Below are 17,999 nucleotides of genomic sequence, written 5' to 3' on the forward strand. Positions count from 1 at the left end.
TGGCTCCCAGGCTTTCGAGCACAGGCTCAATAGTTTGGCTCATGGGCTTAGTTGCTCTGAGGCATGTGGGATTTTCTCAGATCAGGGATCAAACCCACGTCTCCTGCGTTGGGAGGCGGATTCTTCGCCACGGAGCCACTAGGGTAGCCCTGTCATCACTTTCACGTTATACCTTTGCTTAATGAGCTTTGCTGGCATCCTTTGTCCTGTGTTCTTGTGATATTAAGGGTATCGAATGGAAGTAGAGTTCAGGGGGAGGGGGAGGCTGCATTCTGTGTCATGCACATCAAGTAACACAAGCTACTGTCATAATTAGTCAGGCCTTTTCTGCCTTGTCTTTTTGGGGACCCAGCTCAAGCCTTACTACATCTAGAGACCCTCAGTGGAATTTATAATTATTCTTCTGTTCTTATGGTGGTTACCCTCAAGTTTCTAAATTAAACATTTGGGAGGGAGAAATAATTCCAAATTTCCAAAGGTTACAAAAGAAAACACCCACATATACTGTACCAGGTTTACCTGCTGCCTATTTACCCATTTCCTTCCTCATTTCTCATATGTTCTGCTCTCTTTGTGTTTTATTTTGGGGGGGAGGGTTGTTGTTTTTTTCCCTTCTCTCTCTCTCTGTACTGATATACATTTATCTACCTATTATATATATATATATACACACACACACACATATAAATGTATATATATACTCACATGATTATTTTCCTGAGAAATTTGAAAGTAAATTATGTACATTAAGATCTTTTACTCCTAAATGCTTCATTGATTGGCGATATTCACTTACATAACCCAGTCCAATTCTCAACTTCATAAATTCACATTGATAGGATATTTTTATCTAATCTTCTGTCCAGATTCCAGTCTTGTTGTTCACCTAATAAAGTCTGTTAGAGCCTAATGGTTCCCTCCGAAACAGAACCCAGTGTGGAGTCAGGTACTGGTTTTTGCTATCATGATTTCTTAGTGTGCTTTATTCAGAAACACCTCCACAGCCTTTTTTTTCCTTTTGTAACATTGACATTTGGAAGAATACACTCCCAAATCTACCTTTTTATTAATAGAACATCCAGCAGTTTATTTTTATGATATTTCCTCATAACTAGGATGAGATTATACATTCTTGGCCAGAAAAATGCAGAAGTGATGCTGTGTCCTTCTCAAGGTATCACTTCTGAAGGTGAGTAATGTTCGTCTCCGCCTCATGGGTGCTATAAATTGGTGAAGGACTGGCCTGATTTTTCCACTGTATAATAACAGTTTGCTTTTCTCCCTTACAATTAATAAGTGGTCTACGGAGAGACGTTTTTCGATCACACAAATAACCTGCTCACCAGCACAATTTCCTCCTAGCTTAAACTTCTATGGATGGTCCTGAGCTGACCCCAGTCTTTCCCATGATAGTTGCAAAGTGATCATTTTCCAACCCAGCAGGCCCTCCACAAGCTCTTAGCCTTCTACTGTAAACAAGAGCTTTTCCTTATCTGTTCATTATTGATATTGACTTAGAAAATTTATAACTCACTGTATATCTTAATACTATCAAAGAAAAGGGGTTTGAATATGTAACTATTCTTAATTCTTTTTTCCATCCACCACCAGCTGTTCCACATCTTTACCATTCATTTCAGTTCTCCATTCCTCCTCTCACCCAGGGTTATCTGGCTTCCCACTTACTCAAGGAAGTTGGGAACATCAGCCATGAATGACTCCACCTCCCTGCTCTCACTTTGCACAGAAAAATGTATTCATATATGAATCTATTCTCGTCCACTTTGTGCAAGTCACAGTAGGCAAAGCAGCCTTCCTTATGATTAAAGACAAATGCTTTATCTCTGGTTAATTTTCCTCTTCTTTTCTCTTTTATCTTATTAAAAGTGTGTTCTATAGAATTAATCAAATTCTTGGATTGACAAAATACTCTGTGAATTGGTCCATGCCTGGTTTCTTTTCATCTTATCCTTTTTTCTGTATTATCTCTCTATATCTTTTTCTTCTTCTCTTCCTTCCTTCCCTCCCTATTATCTATCTATTTTTTTTAACTTTACAATATTGTATTGGTTTTGCCATATATCAACATGAATCCTCCACAGGTATACACGTGTTCCCCATCCTGAACCCTATGTGTTCCTGTGAATTGATGACCTCTTATTATAAGATGGTGAGGGACAGGGAGGTGTGATGTGCTGCAGTCCCTGGGGTTGCAGAGTGGGACATGACTGGGCAACTGAACAACAGCAGCAATGACAACATTATAAGATGACCAACCATATTGAATTAGGGCCCACACAGTGTCCTTGTGCATGCATGCTGTCATTTCAGTCGACTCAGGACTCTTGGAGATCCTATGGACCATAGCCCTCAAGGCTCCTTTATCCATGGAATTCTCTTGGCAAGAATACTGGAGTAGGCCATACCCTCCTCCAGGGATCTCCCACCCCAGGGATCCAACCCACATCTCTTTTGTCTCCTGCACTGGGAGGCAGGTTCTTTACCACTAGTACCTCCTGAGAAGCCCTCATTAAACCTTAATTCCCTCTTTAAACACCCTGTCTTCAAATCCTGTCACATCCCAAGGCATTAGGAGCTAAGACTTCAACATGTGAGCTTTGGGGTGCAGAATTCTCATTCTACTTAGTATCTCACATGAGCCTTTCAACTGGTCTCTCTGTTGATGGCCCACCAGAAGTCCACCAGAGCCCTCAATGTTATCCAGATAAACAGACGAGGAACAATTTGTACATCTTAAGTACTCACCACTTTCTTCTCTGCTCACCTGATCAGCAGTATCACCGGGATCAGAATTGTCATCTTGGTAGAGCAAGAAAGTGCTATCAGAAGTGATGTCATCTGCACGCATTTTGTGTGCCAAATCCCTTTTCAACTTTACAGTTGACTACTTTCTATTTTGATATGTTTTTGCTTTTGAGTCTTCTACTGATCACAGTACAGGGACAACCTCAACCCAGCCTATAGATTACTTTTAATTTTTTTTTCTCATTCATGGATTAGTATGAGGGTATCTCACTGCACCAATATATGGTATATTCACATATCCTACACAGCTCCATGAGAGTCCATGGAGTACTTGCTATGTTCTTAACATCTGGCATTCAAAGATGAATAAGAGATGGTTCCTGTCCTCTAGAAATTAAGTCTACATGTAATGCATATACGTGAGAAAATAAATCACAGTTTGGTATGATGAATGAAGACAATGAATTTTTCAGCAACTTTTCTGGTAAAGCAGATGGTTTAAAGAAAGACCTGGCATGTCTAATTATAAGATTTTTCCTTCCCCGTCTCCTTTTAAAACTGTCTTTGAAAAAAAAACAAAACTGTCTTTACTTAAAACCTCTCCCGTGTTACCAGTCATTTGTCATTTGTTTATTCTCCTGTAAAACTTTCGGAAAAGCACCAAAGGACTGTGTCTTTTTGCTAAAAATTCCTGTACAAGAGGAGCAAGCATTTCTTTCATTTTAAAAAAGATACTTCTTTCTTTAAAAAAAAAAAAAATTATTTATTTATTTCATCCGTGATGGATCTTAGTTGCAGCATGTGGGATCTATTTCCTTGACCAGGTATCAAACCCGGGCCCCCTGCACTGGGAGCATAGAGTCTTAGCCACTGGACCACCACAGAAGTCCCTGCTCACATTTCAGTACTGATGCTTTTGTTAGATTATGTGTTTTCTGGGATTACCAGATGGCGCTAGTGGTAAAGAATCCATGTGCCGTTGCTTGAGACCGAGATGTTGGTTCGATCCTTGGGTTGGGAAGATCCCCTGGAGGGAGAAATGGTAACCCGCTCCAGTATTCTTGCCTGGAGAATCCCACAGACAGAGAAGCCTGGTGGGCCACAGTCCATGGGATCACAAATAGTCAGAATGTGTTTTCTTGGTCTTGTCTTTGATATTTCATCTTTGACCTGTACCATTTTTTTCTTTATTTTTTCTTTAAAATAGTTCCAAAAATACATTTTAAAGTTAACAACTCTTCTTTTGGAGTACCATCTTTTATTTTTTAATTTATAATGCTTTCATTAACTTTCATGTGGTTTTTAATCGTTTAAGAATTTCTTCATCTTTACTATATTGATGCCAAATTTTCTTTCTTCTGAGAAAGCAGGTCCACTTTTGAATAGTTTGATCACATTTTTTTTCACACTTTTATTAGTTCTTATAAATAAATCTTGACTGATATATTGGATCATTTTCTTATTCTCCTCTTAAAGTAATTTTTAGGCTGCAGTTTAAATAAGAATACTTTGGAATTTCTATTTAAATGTTTGTGTATTAGTCACTCAGTTGTGTCTGATTTTTTGTGACCCTATGAACTGTAGCCCACCAGGCTCCTCTGTCTATGGGATTCTCCAGGCAAGAATACTGAAGTGGGTTGCCATTCCCTTCTCCAGGGGTTTAATTTCTTTAAGTTGAGATTCCTAATATTTATTCCCTCCAAGTTACAATGTACTGTACACATTCTGAGAATTTTATCTTTCAGATGCCCAATTTTTGGAGTGGTAAACATAAAAATATACCCTTTTGTAGGGTACTTTTCCTTTGTTGACTAGTGTGGAAGTTCAATCACCGTTATTTATCAACATTGTTTTTTTATATTATTTAAAAATAAATGTAGTCTGTCTTCACTCAAAAATATGCTGTACATTGCAGTTTACAGTATAGCTTCCTGTTTTATATTGTGTCTCTTGCAACACATTTGTGTATTTTCATGGCATGTTCCCCAATGTCCTCTCTTTCCTCCAATGACTTTTCTTATTACATTTGCCCTGTTTGGTTCCTGTGGTTATGGAGCAGTTTCTTCTGGGACTAGAAATTCTATTCTCTTATAAATTCTCTGAACTCTTTACCCACAATATTGCTTTCTTTTCTGCTATAAATTTCAAGCAAAACTGACTCTTGTAAAGTTACTTTTACCCGCACGCTTTTCTTGTATAAGAACAATATTCTCCCCAGTGATTTCTGGATCAGATTTAGCTTTGAGGGCTTCATTGTTTTTCTTTTCCCTCCTTCTCTCATCTTGTCAACTGTTGAATAAGAGACATCATATTTCTCTTTCCTGAAGATTTTGCCTGCTGTCATTTTCTTATAGAATTCAGGAGATTTATCTTCATCTAATTGGTCAGATACAGTCTATAGAAGAAATAAAAACCTAGAATTTGGCAAGAGGCAGAACTAAACTTGAGACCCATTTCCCCTGCTACATGGTGCTCAGTTGCTCAGTCGTGTCCAACTCTTTGTGACCCCATGGACTGTAACCCGTCAGGTGCCTCTGCCCATGGAATTTCCCAGGCAAGAATACTGGAGTAGGGTTCCATTTCCTACTCCAGGGCACCTTCTCAACCCAGGGATCAAACCCGTGTCTCTTGCACTGGCAGACAGATTCTTTACAACTAGTGCTAGCTGCATAAACTTAAGAAAATTATATAAAATAAATAAATTTATATTAAAACAACAACAAAGAAAATTATAAAACCCCCTAAGCCACAGATTCCTCATCTAGATAATGAGTTCATGATGGTACTGAACTTAAAAGTTCACTCCTTTTAAGAATTTTTATTTTTATTTTATTTTTTTATTGAGCAAAGATAATTTATTAAATTTTTTTAATATTTTATTTTTTATTTTTTTTTTATTTTATTTTTAAACTTTACATAATTGTATTAGTTTTGCCAAATATCAAAATGAATCCGCCACAGGTATACATGTGTTCCCCATCCTGAACCCTCCTCCCTCCTCCCTCCCCATACCATCCCTCTGGATCGTCCCAGTGCACCAGCCCCAAGCATCCAGTATCGTGCACCGAACCTGGACTGGCAATGGTAAGTAATAGAGGACTTAGCATAGTTCTTGGCAAATAATAAGCATTAAATACAGAGTAATAGTATTTTAATTTCCTATTCATTATCTTCCTTTTTTTTTAATCTGCACTTTCAAGATGTCTTTGCTGTACCCAGTAATGCTGTAATTTGCATTCTTACATATTTGTGATTTTTAAAATGGCAGTTACTTTTTAAAATAGAGTGTCCATTTTCTCTACACTAGCATGCTTTTCATGTCTGGATCTTAACCAGAAGTGATTTCTCGAGCTATGTCTATAGTAGGTTTTTGACTGCTTGGTGAATTGCCATCTTTCTTTCATCCTCACTGAAGATGATTAGTATGTGGCAAAAAGCCAACACATCTAGGGCTCTGGTTCTATTTAAACTTCTAGTAATCTGTCCAAACATCAAATCTATGTGCTAAATTTACTGGAACTGATAGTTTGTCATGATGGAATTTATAGGAGGACACAGTGTTGCCTAAGGGCATCTCTGGTGGCTCAGGTGGTAAAGAATTTGCCTGCCAATGCTGGAGACTCGGGTTCAATCCCTGGGTCAGAAAGATCCCCTGGAGTAGGGAATGGCAACCCACTCCAGTATTCTTGCCTGGAAAATCCCATGGAGAGAGGAGCCTGGTGGGCCACAGTCTATGGGGCCACAAAGAGTCAGACATTACTGAGCAACTAGCACTTTCTGTTTTGATAGTATTGCCTACAGCCACTATCTCAATTTGCAAGCAACTAGACAGAGTCTTTAGTATTGGTCTATACTTGAAGTCAACACTGACATCTTCTAGTGGTCGTTTTTTACTTTTGGCAGAGAGTTTAATGTTCACTTAGTAAATTAATATTTTAGGAATATATAATGTTGCTTCCAGAAATTACAGAATTCACAAAAGAAGTACCATAGAGGCTTCTCAAAGTATGCTCAGGGAAAAATATTGAATTATACCATCTCCCTCCCTTTAGCCTATTTTTAGGCTACTTACATCAGGAATATGAAACAGTTCAGATTTTTTCAAAAACATCAAAATATCCCTTGAAATTGCCTGCAGACTTTAAATGCAATATATCCACAAAGTTGTCAAGTCCAATAACTATTCTCAAACTTGAATGGAACTTTCAAAGAGTCATTGTTAATTCAGTTTTAAAGACCATAGTCAGTAGCAATGAGATGCCATTTTTTGTTGTTATTTGAAGCTTTGTGTTACGATAGTCAGTCTTCAAATTGCCATGTGTATATAATAAACCATTGATCCCCTAAACAACTGTTTTGCATCCTCTGCAATTGTTTTTGAAAGGTTGTTTTTTTCCTTCAAATTTTAAAATATGTATTTTTTTAGATTAAAAATTCATCAGGAAGTAGTTGCAAGTCATTACAGTATACAGTATAACCAACCAATATATTTGGAGAAGGAAATGGCAACCCACTCCAGTGTTCTTGCCTGGAGAATCCCAGGGACGGGGGAGCCTGGTCGGCTGCTGTCTATGGGATCACGCAGAGTCGGACACGACTGAAGTGACTTAGCAGCAGCAGCAGCAACCAATATATATATGTATATATTTTTTTAATTTATTTATTTGTTTTAATTGGAGGCTAATTACTTTACAATATTTTGGTGGTTTTTGGCATACATTGGCATGAATCAGCCACAGGTGTACATGTGTCCCTTCAGATTATCCACCTTATTCTAGAAAGAAAAATGACTAGAGAAAAATGAATGGTGTTAAAAAAATAACACAGACAATATTATTGGAAAACATTAATGATCACTAGATTTCATTGAAAAGGACTTGTGGATACTTGTGTATATATTTGATCTTACTTTCTTCAATCCCAAGTTATTAACAATTTTTGATAGTTTTATACTGATATTTTAATATTACCTGAAGCAAAATTAAAATCTACTTCTGTTACAGTAAATATTTTTGTTTTTATTTTGAAGTATTTTTAAGGAGTTTGAGAAGAAATAAATAAATCATTTGAGAACAAGGCCTATGTTATCTTCACCCTTGAGATTTTTTTCAGTAAATGTAAACTGGCACTAATATTTCAAAAATGAATAAATCATAAGAGTGAACATTAGGCCAAATTAATTTATAAAAGCAAATAGTTAAATTATACTGTAGTGGATAAGACAAAAATATTCCAGCTATCATAAGACTAATTTTCATGAAAGCAATTCTGAAAATTCTAAGTTAATATTATTCTCATAACTCTAAGAAAGGATTTTTTGAAGGGTTTCCTTTTCTATCAAGGAACCATGATAATTTTATACTGTGATTGGTTTAAAACATTTAAATTTTAGGAATCAGTTTCAGAGAAAAAGTACCCAAGAACAAGTAAGATTTTAGCTTAATAAATAAAGGGAAAGAATTTACTTTCAAATACACTGGTTTAATTCTGCAGGCATGCTCAAAGGAAAAAAAAAGGCAGAGGGCGGGAAAATACATAATGAAAATACAAATTAAAATATAACAACTATGGACTCAGAACAAGGTTCAGTATGGTATTATCTTTTTAAAGAAAAAAATTTTTTTGATTACTTTTATTTTGGTTGTACTGGATCTTCATTGCTGCATGGGCCTTTTCTAGTTGCAGAGAGCAGGGGCTATTCTTCGTTGCAGTGTGTGGGCTTCTCATTGCAGTGACTTCTCTTATTGCAGAGCACGGGCTCCGGAGTATAGGCTCAATAGTTGTGGTGCACGGGCTTAATTGCTGTGTGGCATGTGGAATCTTCCTGGACCAGGGACTGAACCTGTGTCCCCACATTGGCAGGCAGATTCCTATCCACTGAATCACCAGGGAAGTCTGAAAACACGTTTTTAAATGACTGTAACCTTAGAAAGAAAGCCTTTCTAAATGGCTCTGTGTATGGTGCCATATCCCCATTTATACAGAATCAAATAAAGTCATGTGAAGATATTAACAGAGCAAATCAGGGCAGAGGCTGGTGGAGGCCAAAAGATCCATATCTTCTGAGCAATAGAATAGTTTTTCTTCTTAAGAGAGTGGAGGTAAAAATAGATGACCTCACCATCCTGAGAATTAATTGAATCAGACCAATCCCTTCCTACTGTCAACCTTTCTCCTCTAAGAGACATTCTAATTGTATCTCAAAATAGTTTCTCTCTGTGTCATCTCTGTCCTTTCAATGCCATTTTCTTCACAAACCGATGCTCTCTCTCTCCCTGGTATACATGCCAACTAGAGAATCTCCAGGCCAGACATTTGCAGTTGATAACAGAGAGGCTATTTGCAAATGGAGTTGATATCATTCATTCATTCTTCATTCGATTAATATTTCCTTCGTGTGTACTATGTACCCGGGGCTATTTGGCAGACACACACGTGAATGTGACAGTTTCTTCTTTCACATATAAAGTGCAGTATAAACAGGTACAGAAACATAGAGGGGGAAGGAGAGACTGGATGAAGGAAAGGCAGCAGATGCACACTCCACTGACCCAGAAACATCTACATAGAGATGTTCTGAGGGTCTAGGAACATGGCATGTGGTTCTGTATGGGGAGGGGGCGATTTTTGAACTAAGAGCTATTTGCCATTTCTTTGGGCTAAGCTATGTATTTTGCAATTGGTGTAAGAAAGGCACAGGTCCCCCTGGCCCAAGTAGGTACCAGAATAACAACACGGCACATGGCAAAGGCAGCAAGGAATTGATTCGGGATGCTCAAATGGAGAAACAGAGTGATTGATACTTCTGCTTCTGCACTAAAAAGGAGGCATAGACCTATCTTACGGGTAAAAGATCATGAGCTAATTTCCTGGTTTATATTGTAGAACTTATGTATGTATGTATAAACATTTGTATGTTTAGACACTGGAGGCAGTATTTACTTGCATCTCAGTTTAAGTGACCAACAAATAAGTGGTAAATCTGCTTCAGACTTGATGGTGTCCCCCTAGTCCCCCATGCAGGCATACTCAGTCATGTCTGACTATTTGCAACCCTTTCAACCACAAGGCTCCTCTGTCCATGGGGTTCTCCAGGCAAGGATACTGGAGTGGGTTGACATTTCCTCCTCCAGGGCATCTTCCCAGCCCAGGGATTGAACCTGCGTCTGCTGCAGGTTCTTTGCAGGTGAGTTCTTTACCATCTGAGCCACCTGGGACTCTGAGGACTACACCTAGTCCTCCAGCTGTAATGAAACTTCTTGGGGCTTTGGTGACCAGTGTGGGTCAGGTGATTAAAAAGTTTTTCAACCTGTAAGAGGAAGGGGTTGTATGGTCTCAGAGAGAGAAGGATGTAAGTGTTCTTAGAAGAGGCCACTGAATTCCTGCAGGAGCGGCCAGTTTTGAGGAACAGCTACTGGTGACTGAGTGTCGAAAAAGCTGTAGTTGGAAGTCTGCGGGGACTAGAAAACAAGTGTTTGAAATGGTGGACTTCATTTTAGTTCAAACCAAATTTCCAAAGAAAAACAGGAATTATTTCACTTGTGGTTTCCTAGGGACTGTTATAGGGATCATCCAGTAAGATGTAGGGCAGTTTGGCTCACTGAAGCAGTAATACCTGAATCTAGTTCAGTTCAGTTCAGTCGTTCAGTCGTGTCTGACTCTTTGTGAGCCCATACACTGCAGTACGCTAGGCTTCCCTGTCCATCACATACTCCCAGAGTTTACTCAAACTCATGTCCATTGCGTTGATGATGCCATCCAACCATCTCATCCTCTGCCGTTCCCTTCTCCTCCCGCCTTCAATAATTCCCAGCATCGGGGTCTTTTCAAATGAGTCACTCTCCTCTTTCACTTTCATCAAGAAGCTCTTTAGTTCTTCTCCACTTTCTGCCATAAGGGTGGTGTCATCTGTATACCTGAGGTTATTGATATTTTTCCTGGCAATCTTGTGCTTCATCCAGCCCAGCGTTTCTCATAATGTACTCTGAATATATGTTAAATAAGCAGGGTGACAATGTACAGCCTTGATGTACTTCTTTCCCGATTTGGAACCAGTCTGTTGTTCCATGTCTAGTTCTAACTGAATCTAGTTAGTGTTGAGTAATTGATCATCAAGGGTTTCCCAGGTGACTCGGGTATAGAATCTGCCTGCCAGTGCAAGAGACCCAGGAGAACCTGGTTCAATCCCTGAGTTGGAAAGATCCCCTGGTGAAGAAAATGGCAACCCACTCCAGTATTCTTGCCTGGGAAATCCCATGGACAGAGGAGCCTGGTGGGCTACAGTCCATGGTGTTGCAAAGACTCAGACACAACTGAGCATGGAAGCCCAGGTGATAATCAAGAATTATTGAATAAATCTAAGTTCCACCACGAACTCCAGGGTGTCAAGCTTCTTTCTTGGGCAAGTGGAGCTACGGGAGTGAAGAAAGAGTTGCAACCTTGGGGCAAGCCAGAACTCAGAGAACAAGACTCAGAGTCAGGTCTTCTTGAACCCTGGTGGTCCAGTGGTTAGGACTCAGCTGTGGGGGCATGGGTTTGCACCATGGTCTCAGAACTAAGATCCTGGGAGCTGCACGGCCTGGCCAACAAAAAACCCAAAAAGACTCAAAATTTCAGAAGGAACATGAAGGGCTGGAAATGAGGAAAGTGGCCTTGACTTTCTGATGTCAGACATGGGTCAGCCTTGAAGCCAGTAAGAGGTGAGTGAAAACAACATTCATCTGGCAAGCATAGCTTGACAATTTTCACCTGGAACCTGCATTATCTTTTCTATGTGTGTTCTTTCATTTCTCATATATTTAGGCAAAGAGTTTCTTTGCTCATCCAAAGATCAGTTAAATATTATATATATATATATATATATATATATATATATATATATTCAGTTAAATATATATATTTCCACTTTTTTTTTTTTGCATTTAATTCTTCATGTTAGAGTCTAAAGGGAGGTCTGGATTTGATGATTATTCTCCCTGGGGGCCAATTTCCCCCAAAACTCTTTTTAAATAGTGTAACCCCAATGTTTTGTGATGGTCCTTTTTTTTTTTTTTACATCCTATTATTGTCTGTAACATCCACTACTAGGCTATACTTCAGGATATTTATCCTGTCTCACCCTTGTGCAATGTTTTGCACAGATTCCACACTATTTTATTTACAGTAGTTTTATATATTTTATGTTCCATGTGTAGCTTACTGTCCTAACATTTCTGTTTGAGACTTTTAAAGACTATTATTATACTTATTCTTCCCAATAAACTTTGGAGTCATTTTTGTCAAGTTCACAGAAAAAAAGCACACTAGAATTAAATCATTATATTAATATGGGAAATGTTGACTTTTCAATACTATTTAACACTTCTGGGTTAAAAAAAAAAAGTGTATCTTAATATATCTGATCTCTATTTGCATCTTCCAAACAAGTTCTGTAGATTTTTTCCTTAGGAATTGCAAATGTGCTAATTCTAGATATTTCATGTGTTTGTTTTGCTTTTGTGAATGAAAAATATTCCTTTTGTTTTATCTTCTAAATTTTGGCACTTGATATAGGAGATGCATAGTGACAACTTCATTATATATGACAACTTACTAGTTAGTTTTTAAAGTTTTAAAATAGTAAATTACATTGCATTGAACTTTGGGCTGCATGTATCTTTTCAAATTAGTGTTTTCATTTTCTTTGAGTATATACCCAGGAATGGAATTGATGGGTCATATGGTAGTTCGAGTTTGAGAAAACTCCATACTGTTTTCCCTGTTGCGTGCACCAGTTTATATTTCCACCACCAACTATTCTCATCTCCATGTTCTTACAAACATTTGTAGATTCTAATGGGAACCATTCTTACAGGGGTGAGGTGTTAGCTAACTGTGGTTTTGATTTGCATTTCTCAATTCTTAAAGAGGTGGGAATACCAGACCACCTGATCTTCCTCCTGAGAAATCTGTATGCAGGTCAAGAAGCAACAGTTAGAACTGGACATGGAAGAACAGATTGGTTCCGAATCAGGAAAGGAGTACGTCAAGGCTGTATATTGTCACCCTGCTTATTTAACTTATAAGCAGAGAATATCATGAGAAACGCTGGACTGGATGAAGCACAAGATTGCCAGGAGAAATATCAATAATCTCAGATATGCAGATGACACCACCCTTATGGCAGAAAGTGAAGAAGAACTAAAGAGCCTCTTGATGAAAGTGAAAGAGGAGAGTGAAAAAGTTGGCTTAAAACTCAACATTCAGAAAATGAAGATCATGGCATCTGGTCCCATCACTTCATGGCAAATAGATGGGGAAACAATGGAAAGAGTGACAGACTTTATTTGGGGGGGCTCCAAAATCACTACAGATGGTGACTGCAGCCATGAAATTAAAAGACGCTTGCTCCTTGGAAGAGAAGTTATGACCAACCCAGACAGCATATTAAAAAGTAGAGACACTACTTTCCCAACAAAGGACCGTCTAGTCAAGGCTTTGGTTTTTCCAGTAGTCATATATGGATGTGAAAGTTGGGCTATAAAGAAAGCTGAGTGCCAAAGAATTGATGCTTTTGAACTGTGGGGTTGGAGAAGACTCTTGAGAGTCCCTTGGACTGCAAGGAGATCCAACCAGTCCATCCTAAAGGAAATCAGCCCTAAACGTTCATTGGAAGGACTGATGTTGAAGCTGAAACTCCAATGCTTCGGCCACCTGAAACAAAGAACTGACTCATTTGAAAAGACCCTGATGTTGTGAATGATTGAAGGCGGGAGGAGCAGGGAATGGCAGAGGATGAGATGGTTGGATGGCATCACTGACTCAATGGTCATGAGTTTGAGTAAGCTCTGGGAGTTGGTGAGGGACAGGGAAGCCTGGTGTACAGCAGTGTGTGGGGTCACAAAGAGTCGGACATGACTGAGTGACTGAACTGAACTAAACTGAATGATTAGTAAAGCTGAATGTTTTTTCATGTACCTGTTGGCCACTGTATTTTTATTAATGCCTATGCAAATCTTTTGCCCATTTTTAATTGGATTTTTATGTTGATTTGTATGAGCTTTTTGTATAATTTAGATAATCCCAGCAGTCATACCATTTGCAAATATTTTCTCTCTTTCAGTAGGGTGTCTGTTTTATCAATAGTTTTTTTTGGTGTGGAAAAGCTTGTAAGTTTAACTAGGTCCTATTTGTTTATTTTTGCTTTCATTTCTTTTGCCTTAGGAGACAGATCCAATAAAACACTGCTGTGATTTATGTCAGAGTGTTCTGCTTATGTTTTCCTCTAGGAGTTTTATGACTTCAGGTCTTACATTTAGGTCTTTAATTCATTTTTGAGTTTATTTTTTGTGATGTGAGGAAATGTTCTAATTTTTAAAATTTTAATGATACATAACCATATATTAAAAATAGCCATCATTTATCTCTATATAATTAGAATTTTTGCATATTCTGGCATATGTGGCCATTTGCATTCTTAGTGTCCTGTGTTATGGCCAGAGTTTTATTACTGTAACTTACAGCTAGACACAAAATCATAAAATTGACAAACTTACAGACTATATTAGGTAGAAAATTTAAATACTAGTTGTATTTAGTTAGGCTTACTCTTTTAAAGCCTGAATTTTGTTTCTTTTTCTTAATACTACATTTTGGTGTCATTGGCACTCAGGATTTCTGTCCAAGAACTGATAAACACAATGGCTGTGATTTTTAGTGAATTTTTACCTGTTATGATCAGTCAAATTTCATTCAAATGAATCACTGAAAATTTTGCAAAGAGATTTATAAAGGATAAATGGGCTTCCCTGGTGGGTCAGTGGTAAAGAACCTCCCTGCCAATGCAGGCAACAATGCAGCTTCGATCCCTGAATTGGGAAGATCCACTGGAGAAGGAAATGGCAACCCAGCTCAGTATTCTTGCCTGGAAAGTCCCATGGACAAAAGGCCTGGTGGGCTACAGTCCATGGGGTCGCAAAGAGTTGGAGATAACTTAGTGACCAAACAACAACTGTAGTAATAGTTCAGCTTGCAGCTTCAGCAGCTGAAGGAAAATTTCAAGATGACTTTGAATTCTGTGTATTTAAGATGGGGCATTGCAGGATGAAGTCCTGGTTTTTAAAGGGTATTCCAAAATTGGGTTCAGGGTTAGCTTTGGTACAGATTAATGAAGAGGTCAGCCAGTCAATCATCAAACTTGTAATAAGTGGCTATTCTGGGTTTAGAATCATCCTATATTCTGAGGAAGTTACAGAAAATATTCTCCCCCTGTGCTCAGCCTATGGTGCTAAGGACTTCCACGCTCCTCTGAAGGTTGTTTCCTTTGATCATCTTTTAAGCATCAATTTTTCTACCAGGCAATTTCTCTATAGGCAATACATCCTGTTGTTTCTGCTGCTCTTGAAAACCCTAATACAGACTCTAATAATTACTTTCTTAAAAAAAATTTTTTTTATTTGGTTGCACCTGGTCTTATTTGTGGCATATAGGATCTTTAATTTCATTGCAGCATGCAGGGTCTTTAGTTGAGGCATGTGGGATGTAGTTCCCTGACCAGGGATCAAACCCCAGCCCCCTGCACTGGGAGCACTGAATTTTAGCCACTGGCCACCAGGGACACTCCAGACCCTATAATTACTTTCATTTTCCTAAAGAAAGGACAAGTGGAAGGTCTTCATCTAGATGAGACTTTCGTGGCTACACTTTGGCACTCCCCGCCAAAGGGAAAAGATAACAAGAGTGATAGAAAATGCTTTGTTTCATATAGAGACACTATTCCCAAGAAATATCTTATTTTCTGTAATCCTCGATGCCTTTATTTGATTTTATAACTTTTCTTAAAATAATACATTCTTTTAAAAAATAGCACCTATTCAGATGACTGGGTTTTACACTGCTGTATGGAGAAACTGTAGATTTCATATTTCCATCTTTGTGCTCATGCGCTTGATGTTACAAAGATGTACCTCCTATTTCAGCTACAGTTTAAGTCTTTAAGAAATCTAAATGGTGATGTGTCTCTTTTGCATCATAACAGGTGTAGGTGGCCCTTTACTGCTTTAATCATCATTAGTTGTGCATTCTAGATGCACTGCCTGAGATAAATATAGAATTTAAGGAACAACCCCATGGGTCTGCTCTTGGACTTCCTTTTTTAAAAAAAAAAACAAAATTCTATAAACTCTCATAAAGCCTTTGCCTTCCTCTCCAGCACACTCTTTTTAGGAAGTTCCAGCAGTGTTGCCTTTGATTAACAGTCTCTAACCACATTCTTTTAAAAACCATCCTCCACTTATGAAGTTACATTTCATTTTAGTGCTAGTTGTCATATTACAGTGGTTGCGTAGCAACAGCATTGGCAAAAACATTATCTTTTTTTCCTACATACAAACTGAGTTTCTCAGTGCTGATCAAAACTCTTCCTTTGCTTTTCGACTGTAAAAACGTTCATGAATTCATTGGGTGAATTGAGCCTGGTAGCAGCTGCAGTTTTCAGAAACTGAGGCACCGAAGCCAGTTGTGTAAGAAGTAAATTGGTCAAAAGAAGAGTCAAAACTGTAAAACCACGCAGAAACTTGAGAGATATAAGAACAATTTAAACATTGGAATGTTATTATCAGGATTGTGTGAGAGAGATTATTTCTCTGGGCTTTGTGGGGTGATGGGATTGAAAGTCAGTTCACAACATTGGTGGTGAGCAGGGCAACTTGGGACACCATTGCATGGTAAATTTATATTTAACTTTTGAAGACATTTCTAAATTGTTTCCAAAGTAGCTGAATCGTTTTACATTTCCACCACTGTTGTATCAAGGTTTCTGTTTCTCTACATCCTCATCCACCAATGTTATTGTCTATACCTTTTATAGCCTTTCTAGTCATTCTAATTTGCTTTTTCCTATTGATTAGTGATATTGAGCATCTTTTCATGTTTATTAACCATTCATATATATTCGTTGGTAAAAGGCCTATTCAAATATCTTGCCTATGTTTTGAGTTGTTTCTCATCCTATTGAAGCATATGATTTTGTATATTTTGGACACTGCTGCTGCTGCTGCTAAGTCGCTTCAGTTGTGTCCGACTCTGTGCGACCCCGTAGATGGCAGCCCACCAGGCTCCTCTGTCCACAGGACTCTCCAGGCAAGAACACTGGAGTGGGTTGCCATTTCCTTCTCCAATATTTTGGACACAGTCTTGTATAAATATGTTTTGCAAGTATTTCTTCCTAGTCTGACTTGTCTTTTCATTTTCTTATTGGTGCCTTCTAAATGGCAGAAGTTTTTATCTGTATGAGGCCTGATTTATCAGTTTCATGTTTTATAGATCATGCTTTTTGTATCATATAAAAAATTTTCCTAACCCAAGTGTTCAGATTTTTATCCTATATTATCTTCTAAAATTCTCAACTCTAAGTTCTTACATTCAAATCTATAATCCATTTTGAGTTAGTTTTTGTGTTTGGTGTGAGATAATGTCATAAGTTCATTATCTTGCATGTCAATATTCAGTTGTTCAACCACTGTTTGTTAAAAAGGCTACCCATCACTCATGAATGAAATAAATTATCACCTTTGTCAGAAATCAGTGACCATAAATATAAGGATTTATTTCTAGACTCTCAGTTCTATTTCATTGCCATACTCATCTGATTTTATGCCAGTGGAACATGTTGTCTTCATAATTGTACTTCAGAATAAATTTTGATTTGGAAGGTGAAAGTTTCCCAACTTTGCTCTTTCTAAAAATAGTTTTGGCTATTCTTACTCTTCTGCAATTTCATGTAAATTTGTGGCTCATTTTGTAAATTTCTTCAAGACGTCTGCAGAAATTTTGATAGGGATTGAATTGAATCTATAGCCAAATTTGAAGGAATTTTCATCTTCACAATGTGAACATTCAAGAACATGGGTTGTCTCTATTTAGCTGAATTAAAAAAATTTTTTCTCATCAATATTTTAACTTTTCCATGTCTAAATCTGATACTTCTTGTGTTAAATTGATAAGTATACACACAATTCGGTTCAGTTCAGTTCAGTTGCTCAGTCGTGTCTGACTCTTTGCAACCCCATGGACTGCAGCATGCCAGGCCTCCCTGTCCATCACTAACTCCCGGAGTTTACTCAAACTCATGTCCATTGAGTTGGTGATGTATACACACACAAACATATTAATATAAAATTGAAGTACACAGATTTGCCTGAGGGGGGATCAATACATTTTGGTTAGAAAATTATGAACATTATTCTAGCTGTTTT

At 37.9% G+C, this 17,999-nt stretch overlaps 1 pseudogene; it reads right to left on the reverse strand.

Moving 5' to 3' along the window:
• LOC102389750 overlaps positions 1 to 2,820 on the reverse strand; it is a 177,166-nt pseudogene extending 174,346 nt beyond the window's left edge.
• Between the last annotated feature and the right edge of the window lie 15,179 nt (positions 2,821 to 17,999).

The sequence above is a fragment of the Bubalus bubalis genome, chromosome 22, assembly GCF_019923935.1.
Source record: "Bubalus bubalis isolate 160015118507 breed Murrah chromosome 22, NDDB_SH_1, whole genome shotgun sequence".
NCBI classification, from domain to species: domain Eukaryota; kingdom Metazoa; phylum Chordata; class Mammalia; order Artiodactyla; family Bovidae; genus Bubalus; species Bubalus bubalis.